The following is a 13,381-nucleotide window of genomic DNA, read 5'->3' on the forward strand; positions in this document are numbered from 1 at the left end:
AGGAGAGAGCAAGAGAGGAAGAGAGAGGGGGTAAAAAAGGAAGAGGATTAAGTTTGTGCTGTGGAGGATATGCACATTCAGCCTACGTACTCGGCAACGCCGACGGCTGCACTCGCTGCTCTGCTTGAACACAGAGATAAACACCTCCAATGCCTCTTTTTCCTTTTTTTTCTCTTCCTCTTTTTAAACACACACTGTAGAAGATCATCTCCACACACACACACACACACTTACACAGGTGCCTGTATGTTGCACACACACACACACACATGTGCTCCCACACCCGAGTGACAAAGTTAATTCCAGTCTTTATGAAAAAGCACAGTATGCCCCCCCCCCTCCTCCTCCCTCCAGCCATAACGCCCACCTCAAAGTTACGCATGCACTGGTGTAACCCACTGTGTGACAGGTGCAGTGGACTGACTAATGTGGAATTCAAAGAAATGGAACACGTCCTCCTCCTCCTCCTTTATTCGGAAGGGGCTTTAATTTATCATTTATGCGCTTTAAGCCTCGGCTACAAGCAGTTTATCTCCGTTCAAACACAGCTTAAGTCAATTAGGTGGTTTGCCCTTTTTTTTTTAGCTTTTGTCAACCTTTTTTTTGAAGTTGAAACACTTCTTATTCTTCACCATCATCATCACCATCATCATCATCAGCATCATCATCCACTGCTGCTGCTGCTGCATTAGTCAGGCTCGGTCACAGTGCACAGGAGCAGATCATCTCCCAGGAGGAGACGGCAAAACGCAAATATCCTCTCAACATTTGATCAGAAGAAAAAAAAAAAGCCCTTACCTTTTTCTTTCTTTTTTTGGGGGGGATTTTCACAGCTTAGCATCCATCTGTGTGTATGTGTGTGTGTGTGTTTGCATGCATGTGTGTGTGTGTGCGTTGAGGAGAGAGAGAGAGAGAGAGAGCGCTGTGTACTCCTGAGCGGCGCTTAGCTTAGCGCTGGAGAATCAGACTCCTCGCAGCAGAGCTTACATTCCAAGACTGACAACAGCACAGCTGGTGCGAATGTGTGTGTGAGGCGGAGTGTGTTTGTGTGTGCACCACAGAGAGAGAGAGAGAGAGAGAGGGAGCACTTACTTCCCTCCCTCGCTCTGTGCCTCTCTCTCTCTCGTTCTCCCTGCCCTCCCTCACTCCGTTTCTCCTCCCCGCCGCCTCCTCCTCTCTTTCCTCCTCTACACTTTCTTTCTATCATCTCCCTCCCTCCCTCCCTCCCTCTCTCCTCTTCTCCCTCTCAGTGCATCACTCCTGGCGTTCTGGATGTCACCCGGGCTGAATCCGAGGCGACTCTGCGCCCTGATTGGCTGCCATTCACAAGTTAGCGATAAAGAGAGAAGAAGAAGGAGATGAAGAAGAAGAAGAAGGGAAAAAAGGGGGGGGGGGAGGCGGGAGTGTGGCGTTGGGGAAGGTTAAGTGAGGAAAATAGAGGCCTTTACATCCCGGTGAGCATCAGTTGACAGTGGGGATGGAAGGACTGGGGAGGTTAGAGGCTGAAGAGGAGGGTGGACGACGTGAAGGCGAATGCAGTCTTTCTTCCTCTCTTTTTTTCCTGCCCTCCCCTCCTGACAGTGAACGCATCCAGAAAGCTCTCGACATAAGAGGCTGAGCTGCTCTCTGACGGATCGACTGTACCATGTTTGATGTCTAAAGCAATCGGGCCCCCCCATCTAATCTCCTTTCAATGACAGAGGAACGAAGGAGAAAAAGGCCATAACTTGTAAATCAGCCACACACTGAGCGCCACGTGTGTGTGTGTGTAGGTGTGTGTGTAGGTGTGTGTGTGTGTTTTTGCTCGCCTCGTCTTCATCTCTCGTCCCGCTGACTTGGCTGCCACTATATGTGACAGGTGCACATGCAGTCCGGGCACTCTGTCATCCCTTCTCATTACACGTTTCGTGTCGGATGAATATCAGCACGTCTCCGCATACGCCGTACGTGCCGCTGAGGGCGATATCGCGCCTTAATCCCACTGATTTTTCGATGCCAGTGGCCAGAGAGCGAAGGTGGTGCATGTACAATGTGAGCAACAGCAACATAGAGTTATTTAAAATGGTTATAGAGTTCTAGCACTACTCTAGTTTGGTATATAACGTGACAATAACAAGACTGTGAGACGTTTAAGTGCCCACTCATGAAGTGTATTAAACAGAGAGAGAGCGTATTATGTATATCCTCTCGTAGTGGGAATCGCCAGGACCACCACGGTACGATATTATCACGATATTTAATTCATGATGTGGTATTATCACGATATGCAGGTCATGATATTATCATGATATTTAAGTCACAATACGATATTATCATGATGTTTAAGTAACAATGCGTTATCACGATATGTAAGTCACAATACGATATTATCATGATATTTAAGTCCGAATTTGATCAGGACATTTAATTCGCAATATTATCAAGATATTTAACTCACAATGCGATAATATCGCAATATGTAAGTCACAATATTTAAGTCACAATATGATATTATCACGATATTTAAATGAGGATACGATTCTATCCCGATATTTAAGTCACAATACGATATTATCTCGATAGTTAAGTTGCGATACAATATCATGACGATATGTAAGTCACGATATTATCACGATATTTAATTCACAATACAATATTATCACAGTATTTAAATCGCAATATTTGTCACAATATGATATCACGATATTTAAATCACGATACGATATCGCAATATTTAAGTCGCAATATGATATCACGATATTTAAATCACGATACGATATCACAATATTTAAGTGGCAAAACACAATATTATCACAATATTTAAGTCACAGTATGATATTATCACGATATGTAAGTCACAATATGATATTATCATGATATTTAAGTCACGATGCAATATCATGACAATAAGTAAGTCACAATATTATCACAATATGTAAGTCAGGGTATGATAGTATCATGATATTTAAGTCACAGTATGATAGTATCATGATATTTAAGTCACAATATGATACTTTCACAATATTTAAATCACCATACTATATTATGACAATATGATATTATCACGATATTGCAATACTCTGAGTATTGTGATATACTCACACTACAGTTCTAAGTAGAGTGAACACTTGGCGCCATCTAGTGGACTGCAACGTCAATTGATTTTTTTTTATGCTAATCCACAAAAAAGTGTAATGTTCCTTTTAAACATCAGTTAAAAAAAATAGATACTTGGTGTCTCAAAGGCATTAATCTGTAATATCGCAGTGCAAAATATCGCAATATTTCACTGTATCGATTTTTCCCCCCAACCCCTAATATTCCCTGCAGATCTGTGTTTTTGAGAAGGCGCCTTTTGTATTTCCGAAGTTTCGTAGGTAGCTTTAAATAAGCTTGTATTCCAGTTTGACATGATTACATAATCTCGAGCTGTTTCCATTTCCCCTTAGAAATGCTGAAAACCAAAAGTATCGGAAATTACAGATTGGTGATGGAAAAACACCTACATTTCGGGTAAAAAAAAACAATAGCTAAAACATTGTTTACGCTCACGTAACGATATGTCTCGAGACGGAACTTTTTGGAAACATCGCTTTCATTTTTGCGAACAAAGTGTAACGGACACACAACCTCTGATGACATAGCTTTTTTTATATTTATATGTAATAATCTATAATTCATGCAGCACCTGTAACGTGCTCCTCAGCAGATACAGGGGTTGGATGCAGTGACTCGTGAAGTCGATGTCACTCAGGCCTGCACTGTTGATACATAATTCAGGAAACTAAAGAAAAAAAAAAAAAAAAAAAAGACAGCAGTGCTCTTGTCGCGGCCCAACCTCATTTGAGCTGGAGTTTTATCTCCCGATATCACAGTGTGAATAGATTATCAGCCCCCAACTCTTAATAAAAATGCAAACAGGCCAAACTAATTAACATCCAAACAAGAAGCGGCGAAGTATAGGCTCCCTCTGATGCCAAGTCAAGTCCTCGCGCCGCATGACTCGCTCCCCTCGTGTTCGCGGCGCTGTGAGATTAAGACGTAGTTGTTGTTGTTGTTTGTGTGTTTGGGATTTGTTCATGTGTGCATATGTTGGCGCGAGCGCGCACACACACGCCGTGTTTGTACACGGGAGGGAGGAGAGGTGTGTCATGTTTCCTTATGTATGCGCTTGTCTCGGCGAGTGTTTCCTCGCTAACAAGGCGCTGGAAGAAGAGAAAGAAGGAAAGGAAAAAAGGAGGCTATTTTGTACTCGGTCTCTGCATAGAATTAGTATTAATTTACTTGCGATTGGCGCCCATGGGACGTTAATTACGCTGTTGTTACGCAACTCTGTGCAAACATCAGAGAACAAGAACACACACACACACGTTTTACCCGACTGTGTCAGGAAATACAGAAAACCAAAGTTTATTTGTAGCTTTAAAGTGAGACGAAAACAAGGGAACACATGATTAAAGCCTCTTAAACAAAGGCTCAAAAAATAAAATCAAGACAAACAAGAAAGTGACACTTAACCCTTCCTTAAGTGTAACGTCTGATCAACACACAACACTACAGGATATAGTGTATTTGATACAAAACCAAATGATAAAAATATCATAATACATATTTTCCAGTTGTTTGAAACTCATAGAGCTCACCTGCAGTAACTTAATGTCCCACCAGGGGGCCTTGGCCTACAGTTTTGGTGTCACTGTTCTACACTTTCTTAAAAAATAACAGATATTTACTCTACAGACAATGTTCTCTATGGAGTCCCCGAAGTGACACGAGAAAAAAAAATTAAACTTGAAATCTCGAGTTTCAAAGTCGAAATCTTGAGTTTCCGAAAAAATTATTTAAAAAGCAAAAAAAAAAAAAATCTTTAAAAATTCATCATTGTTTGGAAACTCGAGATCTCGACTTTGAAACTCGAGATTTCAAAAAAATTACTAAAAAAGAAACGGTTAAAAAAAATTTCATAATTTTTTGGACTCAAGATTTTTAAAAATTAGTTGGGAAAAAAATCATAATTTTTTGGAAGATTTCATTTTTCGAGATTTCGAAAAAAATGACCCAAAAAAAGATGAAAAAAAATCACAAATTTTTTTGAAACTCCAGATCTCGACTTTGAAACTAGAGATTTCAAGGTTTTTTTTCATCAGTTTTTTTTTCGTCATTTTTTTTTTTTCTCATGTCACTGGGGGCTCCGTAGTTTTCCGCTTGGAAACTGACGTTTGTAAAACCGCTCACTCTCCCACACCAAATCCCATAGAGTAAAACTGACTCTACATCACAGCACACGGATGGTTTTTAACAGATCGCTGCCTCCGTTAATACATTAAAATATGATATTTTGTGACTTCTGTGTTTGAAATCCTTTGCTCTGATTCACCTCAGTGACACAATCTCACCACATGAGGCAGCAGTGGACCAGCAGCTCCTATGTCCCCCGTGTGCTAAAATCACTGATTTTCTGAATGGACAGTGGTGGAGAAAAGGCAGCAGAGACTTAAGCAGGCGTAGGTTTTATTATTCCATCAGCAGCGTCTCCAGCGAGGGCAAGTGTCCAAGGTTCACTGCAGTGGCAGCGGCTGCACACGTGGACGCTGGCTCCACGTCAACGCCTCATAAAACCTTAAAATGTAAAAATGTCATTACTTGGAATTGTTTCCCGCTTCCAAATTCCCCTTCCTCGTTGGCTCGTCTCCTCTCCTGATGAGGACTCCATTACGTTTAAATCAAAGTTTTCCCGGCTTTGAGGAGAGCTTCCTTAAATAAGGGTGTCTCTTGATCGTCTCCCAATCCTGGCTGTCGGCTCCCATCAGCGTCAGCAGCTTGTTGCACTTGTTTTTTTTTTTTTCCCTCCTCTTTCCCTGCACAGTTTCGAGGCCGCTGCTGATTAGTTCTCTGATTTCCCCCCTCGTCTTCCCAAAGGAACGCTGCGGAAGTCTACCCACTGTTTGCCGCGCTGCCATAACAACTGCAGCTGCTGATGGGTTATTGATATGCCTCCTGGTATATGGCAATGACGAGACTATATTAGCTGAAGCGATCTCGCTGTCCCCCAGACACTTGTATCCTGCAAAAGTATTTATATAAATGATATATAATCATGAAAAAAAACAAAAAAACTTTTACTTTAATGAACAGCTTAAAAATGTACTTGTAAAATGTAGCCCTCTATTTACCAGCCTTATAAATAATTTGTGTCGATTAAATAGAGCCTTTAATTTAAAAGACTGTGAGTTTATTGGATTCTGGTAGGTAATTCTAAAGCTTTTAATTTTATCTATTTGCGCATAATCGCCTTGATTTATACTCTGTCGAGTATCAAAATGAAAATATTTTACTCTTACACAACTACAAATATTTAATTTACAATCATTCAACAGAGATAATCAGCAGATTTGAGATGTTTATGCTCGGAAAACAGACAAAATCATTCATTATTAAAGGTGCCATATGTAAGAATGTGGCCAAAAACGGTTACTACATTCAAATTCAAAAATACCGAGGTCTTTTAGGTTTGCGTTTTCTGACGTAACTGGCAACCCGTGGTTGCTCGGCAGCTGAGACTCTACTGACTGCAATGATTGGTAGACGGCGGTAGACGGCGCCACATGCCAAAACATGATTTCAAAACATAAACATGATTTGCAGTCTGCAAAATATTTTTTTTTTAATGCAAATATTTTGTCCTTGCTGTTGTTGGTGAGTTCAGTTTGTTATATGAACATTATTCCTGAGTCTCTGTGACATATTAGGAGGATTTTAAGGCCAGTTGCTTTAGATTTATTACATAATGCACCTTTAATTTACAATCATTCAACAAAGATAATCAGCAGACTTGAGATGTTTATGCTCGGAAAACCGACAAAATCATTCATTATTAACATATTAATTAATCAGTTCATCGTATTGTCGTTTCCAGCGTTAATGTACCTATAATTCAGTCAAATCAACTACTTTTTCACTCCTTTTTTTAATGTTTATCACTTCATTACGGCTGCAGATAAAATAAATGATCACTTTGAGAGAGTTCTTTTGATTAAATTAATTAAATTTTCATGGTTTCTTTGCTCCAAATCAAAGAAAATCATTAAAACTGAGTCATGTTTGTCAGTGGACAATGGGTTTGGGTCCTTGAAACCGTTAAACTGTATAAAAAAAGTAACTTTTCCACACAATTTCTTTTAAAAACTCAAGTGCAAAAGTGAAATCTTGATCAGTTACTACACATGAAAGTGGATTCTTTAGCATTAAACGCACTCTGAATAGTGCAATGAAATCCGACAATAACGGTGCAGTTTGAGTCCTTAAGTCCTGATTAGTGGATTTAAGGGTTTTCCTGAACACTGCAATAAAGAAACACGATTGTTAAAAACGTCTGCGACGTGAACAAAAACCCGACTGTGAACGTTTAGAAAACTAAATTGGACTCTCTCTCTTTCTCAAGGCCAGAGCAGAGTGGCCAAATGATTTTGTTTTTCCAAACTTCAGGTGGCATAACAAATGCAATAAACCCGCTAACGTCGTACAAATTGACTTAAACTTGTTGTGGGTTTTTTTTTTTTTCCTGTGTGGAGGAGATTGTGCTTCTCGTCGAGTGCTAGCGTGAGTCTCACTTTCCTGTTTATGAACTGCGGGGAGTCGAATTTAATTTTCCCTCGTAGTAAAAGCTGTTGCTTCGGTGGAAAAAGTGAAGCGTCTGACGGCAGCTTCGTCGTCGTCCTCACAGAGTTTGCTGCTGACGCTGCTCTTCTGCCTCATCACTGCAAAAGTGTTTCTGTAATGACAAAGCACACACATACACGCACGTATATGTTATATATATATTTGTACATGCAGTTATTTGATTTGACTCGGCGCTTGAAATATATTTCTCCATTCACAGTATAAAGTAGAGTAGTGTGCACATCTATTTTCACAGTAGGTTACTGATGTAGTGTTCTTCTTCTTAAAAAAAGAAAAATCACAATTCGAAAAATCACATTTGCAACAAAATGTAAAAAATACTGTTATATTGTACATTTTTACTGTTAAAACCTGTGAAATAACAACCATAATGGTGCAAATCATTGTGAAAATCTGTATTTCTACAGTCGGTTACTGTAAAAGTACACTATTAGTGCAGTTAAGTTATACAACTTATATTACTTTAGTGCACTGACGACAGAATTTAGAGTTTTAGGGCTACATGTACAAAATAAAAATAGAAAGAAACAATAAAACAGCATGAATTCTGTGATGAAACTCTTCAGTACATTACATGCTGTATACTTTTTGTGAATTCACCGCGTTTTCTTGACCAAATATCGTATTTAAACGTCAAAAATTGTAGTTTGAACGATCACTTTAGAGCAGTTTTACTGCGATACCCGATAAAAATTTAAAAATACAGTGTTATATTGTACATGTTCACAGTTTCAGCCTGTGAATTTTTTCAGTTAAATACAGTTTGAGCTCATTTAATACTTTAATTTAAAGGAAAAGGAAACTTATTTTAATAACTAATTATGATTTATATACATTTAATTCCTCACAGCTGTATATATACAGTAGGTTACTGTATAACTTACCAATTTGTGCCATATATTATTGTAATTTAGCTGTATATTTCCGTATGTAAATACTGTAATCTACTGTACAGTTGCAGCAGTCGCTACATACAGGATATTTTTTGTGTATTTGACCCATTTTCTTGTATAAATATTGTATCTAACGTTAAAAAATACTGCCGACGCGAGGGAGCTGTAGCATCGTTCTCTTCTTCTTTGGTAGGAATGCGTCCTATTCCCGTACGTCCAGACGTGTACCGCCACCCGATGGTGAAGTCCGATACTACAGGACCCTGACGCACTTCAGAAATTATACCAGGGCTTTAACTCAGAGTCCTCTTGCTCAAGGACTCTTTGGCAGTTTACGTGGCTGTTAACGGACACTTTGGCTAATACAGCGACTGCACCTCTGTCCTACGAACAGCCCTGCACTCCAGAATATGCTCTATTTATATTTCAGTTGGGGGTTATTCAGAAGTCATCTCCACTCACACTGTCGTCTTTGTGTTTATATATGTACTAAAAAAATAAATAAAGGGGGGGAGAGAGAAAGATGTTCTCAGACGCTGCACAGCAGCAGCAGCAACAACAACAACAACAACAACAAAAAAAGGGAGCATTCTCTCCTTCACATGTTCATAATGGAGATAATGAATAGTCGGCATTAGCATCGTACGGTGGCCCCTGAGGACAAAGCACATACAAGAGAGGAGGCACAAAGGTGGCATCAGAAACAGAGGTGCAGGACACGCGGGGGCCCACGATTTACATCAGCAACAATCAGCAACCGGCTCATTTCTAAACCTTTTTTCAAGGCACAGAGTAGAAAGAAAAACATCATGAACTATAAATGTAGTCAAAGATACAACCGCTATCCTCACTGTTACATTAAATATGATAACCTCTAATGTCCACAGATTCAGCGCTCCAAAATAAAACCGGTTTTTTTCTTCATAATATGATCCTTTTTCTCTCTATGTTTTTTTTTTGTTACCTTCAGGCAAAACTGGCAGCAACATGCATTCTCAGCTCTTTCATATGAAAATTAATCTTTAAAAAAGAAAAAAAACAACAGCGTTAGAACAAACAGAGCCAGCTTTGTGATTTGGCAAAGTGCTCGCAAACATAAGGCTGTTTTTTTCTTCTTCTTCTTCTTCTTTTTCTTCTTCTTCTTCTTCCCGGCTGGACGATGGTTGTGGTCACCTCTGGAGACGCTGCGCGAGATGCTCTCGTGACCTGCTGACCTTTAGTGCGAGCGCAGGTCTTCACATCTTCAACAAAATAAATAATAATATACATAAATATATATATATATTCATACAATCTCAGATTAATTTTCATTGTAAAGGGTCAAAAACAAGTGGTAGAGCTGTTTATTCTACTCGGGGCTTTGGCAACAGGTCAGATCTAACCAAATTTAACTCTTGTTACACAACACAATAATTACACATATATATATATATATATATATATAAAAGAAAAAAAAAGTAAATCACATTATTATTTCTTGATTTAATTGTCAAATGAGTTATTTACTTTCATTCCTGAGCAGAAAAATTTGTTTTAGCTCAATTTTCAGCTCAAATTTCAGTACAAAAAGGTGAATTTGGTTTGTTATTTACCAAATAAACACAAATAATAGCACCACTTCCTCTCAACCTGACTTTCAAAATAAGAGCCACCAACTGTGTCTTTTTTCCTAATACTTAAATAAAACTTTTACCATGACGCTTACCAATAAAAAAATACCTTACACATTTTATGTCACCTTTGGCGTCAGTCGTCAGTAACAAGAAGTCGTCACGTTTTCTGCCGAATATCATCAAACTCTGTCTTTTGAGAGAGGCCCCCTAGTGGCCAACATGTACAGACTTTGTTTTTAACTTTGATTGTAAGCCATGGAAGGAAAGAAAATGCTTAAAATTCCAGAGTTTACAGGCATCAACAGAGATATCTGTATGATACATATTTATCTGTTTGTTCCACAATGAGAGAAGACGACTGGCTCTGGCTCTGTTGTGCCGACGACCTCTGTGACCTCCAGGCAGAAGACGAGGTCAGGAGATCACAGATGTATGGAGGAGTGAGGCCGTGGAGAGCTTCAGAACACAAACAGCAGAATTCTGAAGTGAATCTGTCTGTGATTAATATACACAGCAACTGTGTTTCACAACAAGAAGACACAGTGGGCAGAAGAATTCAGCAACATTTATTGGTGAGGTTTCATGTCGGAGCTTGATATCTTTTACTCCAATCTACGTAGTCTGCAATTGGCTTTAAAAATCTAAAGATGTTTAGTTTGGATTGTTTAGTGATAGAACCTGGTGCCTTTTTTTTAGTTTAGTTTAGTTTAGTTTAGTTTGCTTTCTTTCTTCTAGACACAAGAATCAAAGCTAATAATGGCCCCAAAACTGTAGATCAGTTAAAAATACTTAAAAATACAACTTCTCATTCCAAAATATACTTATAATTCCAAAATATACTAAAAATTCAAAATATTACTTATATTTCCAAAGTCTACTTATAGTTTCAAATTCATCTTCTCATACCAACATCTATTTATAAATCCAAAATCTACTTATAATGCCAAAATATACTTGGAAATCTATTTATAATTCCAAAAAATACTTAGAAATCTACTTATAAACCCAAAATATACTTATAATTTCAAAATCTATTCATAAACCTACTTATAATTCCAAAATATACTTATAAATCTACTTATAAACCCAATGTATACTTATAATTCCAAATCTATTCATAAACTCAAAATCTACTTATAATTCCAAATTCCACTGATTGGTCAGAGAGCGTCGTCACTGAAGAGTCATGAACGAGACGTCTGACACAAGACTCTAAAGCCAACAATGCCGAACTGTAGATTAAAGTTAAAAAGACTTAAAAATCCCTTAAAATGTGCATTAATCTCCAACATTTAGCAAAGGAAATGTCTAAAATCTGAGTCTGGTGAATTTAGCGACAGCACTGCTGAAAGCCGACGATCGTGAGTCGAGTTCGTGCTAGAGCTGTATCGTACGCACTCTGGAGTCACAGTTTACACACTGGACCTTCTTCACTAGAAAGATGCAAAACAGTCAAAGAATCATCCTGGTCAGTTTTTAGGATTATTATTGCTCCGTGCTGAACGTTTGACCTCGACATTTGCTTCAAAAAAGACAAAGTTTTTCTCCTTTTCATCACATAAAACATGTATTATTTGCGAAAAGTGAACCTGGAACAACAAGCGCCGCAGCTTGTCGACCGCAGGGTTAAATATCATCATCAGAATGGGCGTCAAAAACGAGTGTCGCTGCATCAGTGGTGAGCACAGCAGGGCTAATGTACACTGAGTAAAAAAAAAGTCATACAGCTTTTGTCTCTAATGCATAATTTCCTATTTATTGAGCAAAAAACAGTCAGGTAAAGGTAACAAATGTACATTATATGAAGATGTCGACTGTTTGAGCTGTAAAAATCTCAGCGGTGCAGAATCCAGTGTCGAGACGTTGTTTATGCCCACGCGGAGGAAGGAAGAAAAAAAAACCCCCAAAAAACAGCAATAGATCGATGAAAAAGCGATGGTTGTATACAGTAGCTGTCACTGCACGCTGTAGAAGCAGTCGCTGCTGCTGCTACAGTACAGGCGGGGAAAAAAATAAGACTTTTTTTTTTAGTGACTTTCTAGCTTTGACGACGTCTGTCATGAAGAGAGAGAAACCGTCTCGCTGTCGAAACACGCAACAGTTTGAGAGGTCAGACTTTTAAAGTTTACACGTGAAAAATCCTCAAGCGAACATGCAAGAAAAAAAACCCCACAGAGAACCAGAGAGAGTTTTTTGACAATATACAGTAGTCTGCTGGAGCTGCTTATTCTCCACGTACACAAACATTGTTCACTCCGCGTGTTTTGTTTTAAATTGCTACAAAGCAAAGTGGGAGTAAAGGCAATGAATCCTTAATTTTCGTAACCCGGCAACATGTCGGTGTCTTCCATTAGTCCCCCTCTGCCTCCTTAACGTCCACTTCTTTAAAACGGTCACACTTTTCCCTCTCGTCGTACAGGGTAAATAAATAAAGGACATATGGAGACGACACGACGCGACACGACACTACAACAACTCCTTGTTTGCTTCTAATCTGACCAATCTGCAATTCACACATTCAAAAAACAACAACACGGTTTTGACCAAAAGTGCAAGGACTGGAAATAGAGGCGATGTTGCTGCTTCAATATTTACACCAACAAGCATTTGTTGGTTTATTTTAAGCTGTTAAACACTTGCTCCAGGTCTTCTTTTTTTTAATTATTATTTTTATTTATTTACGCGCACACACACTACATTTCCTGAGCTAATCATCTGAACCTTGGAAGAGATTGACTCAATTCCCTCAAGATGTGGTTTGATCCTCTGACCTTTTGAGGAAGATATTTGTGGGTGTCACAGAAATATTAATGAGCCGAGCGTGTGCGAAGGATTAATTGTGGTTGTGCGATCGCGGTGCACACACACACACACACACACACACACACACACACACACACACACACACATGCACTCGACTGCTATGTTATGTTGTGTGGGGGAGGCAGAATCGTACTGTATGAGATGCTGTGATGATTTATGTTCAGAATGTACAGCCTAGAAGTGCAGACGCGATTAGTGTGGTCCAAGACGGTGGTGTTGTGTTGTTTTGCTGCTAAAATGCTGGAAACTCGTGTATATTATTACACGTTTACTATCTCTGCTGCTGTGAGGCTTTGAATTCCCCCATTGTGGAACTATAATACAGCGTTATCTTATCTTATCTCATCTTAAAGCGTCGTCCTGAGTGGGCAGTTACAACACTAACGCATCTGA

This window comes from Microchirus variegatus (assembly GCF_963457635.1).
Source record: "Microchirus variegatus genome assembly, chromosome: 15".
In the NCBI taxonomy this organism is placed as follows: Eukaryota; Metazoa; Chordata; class Actinopteri; order Pleuronectiformes; family Soleidae; genus Microchirus; species Microchirus variegatus.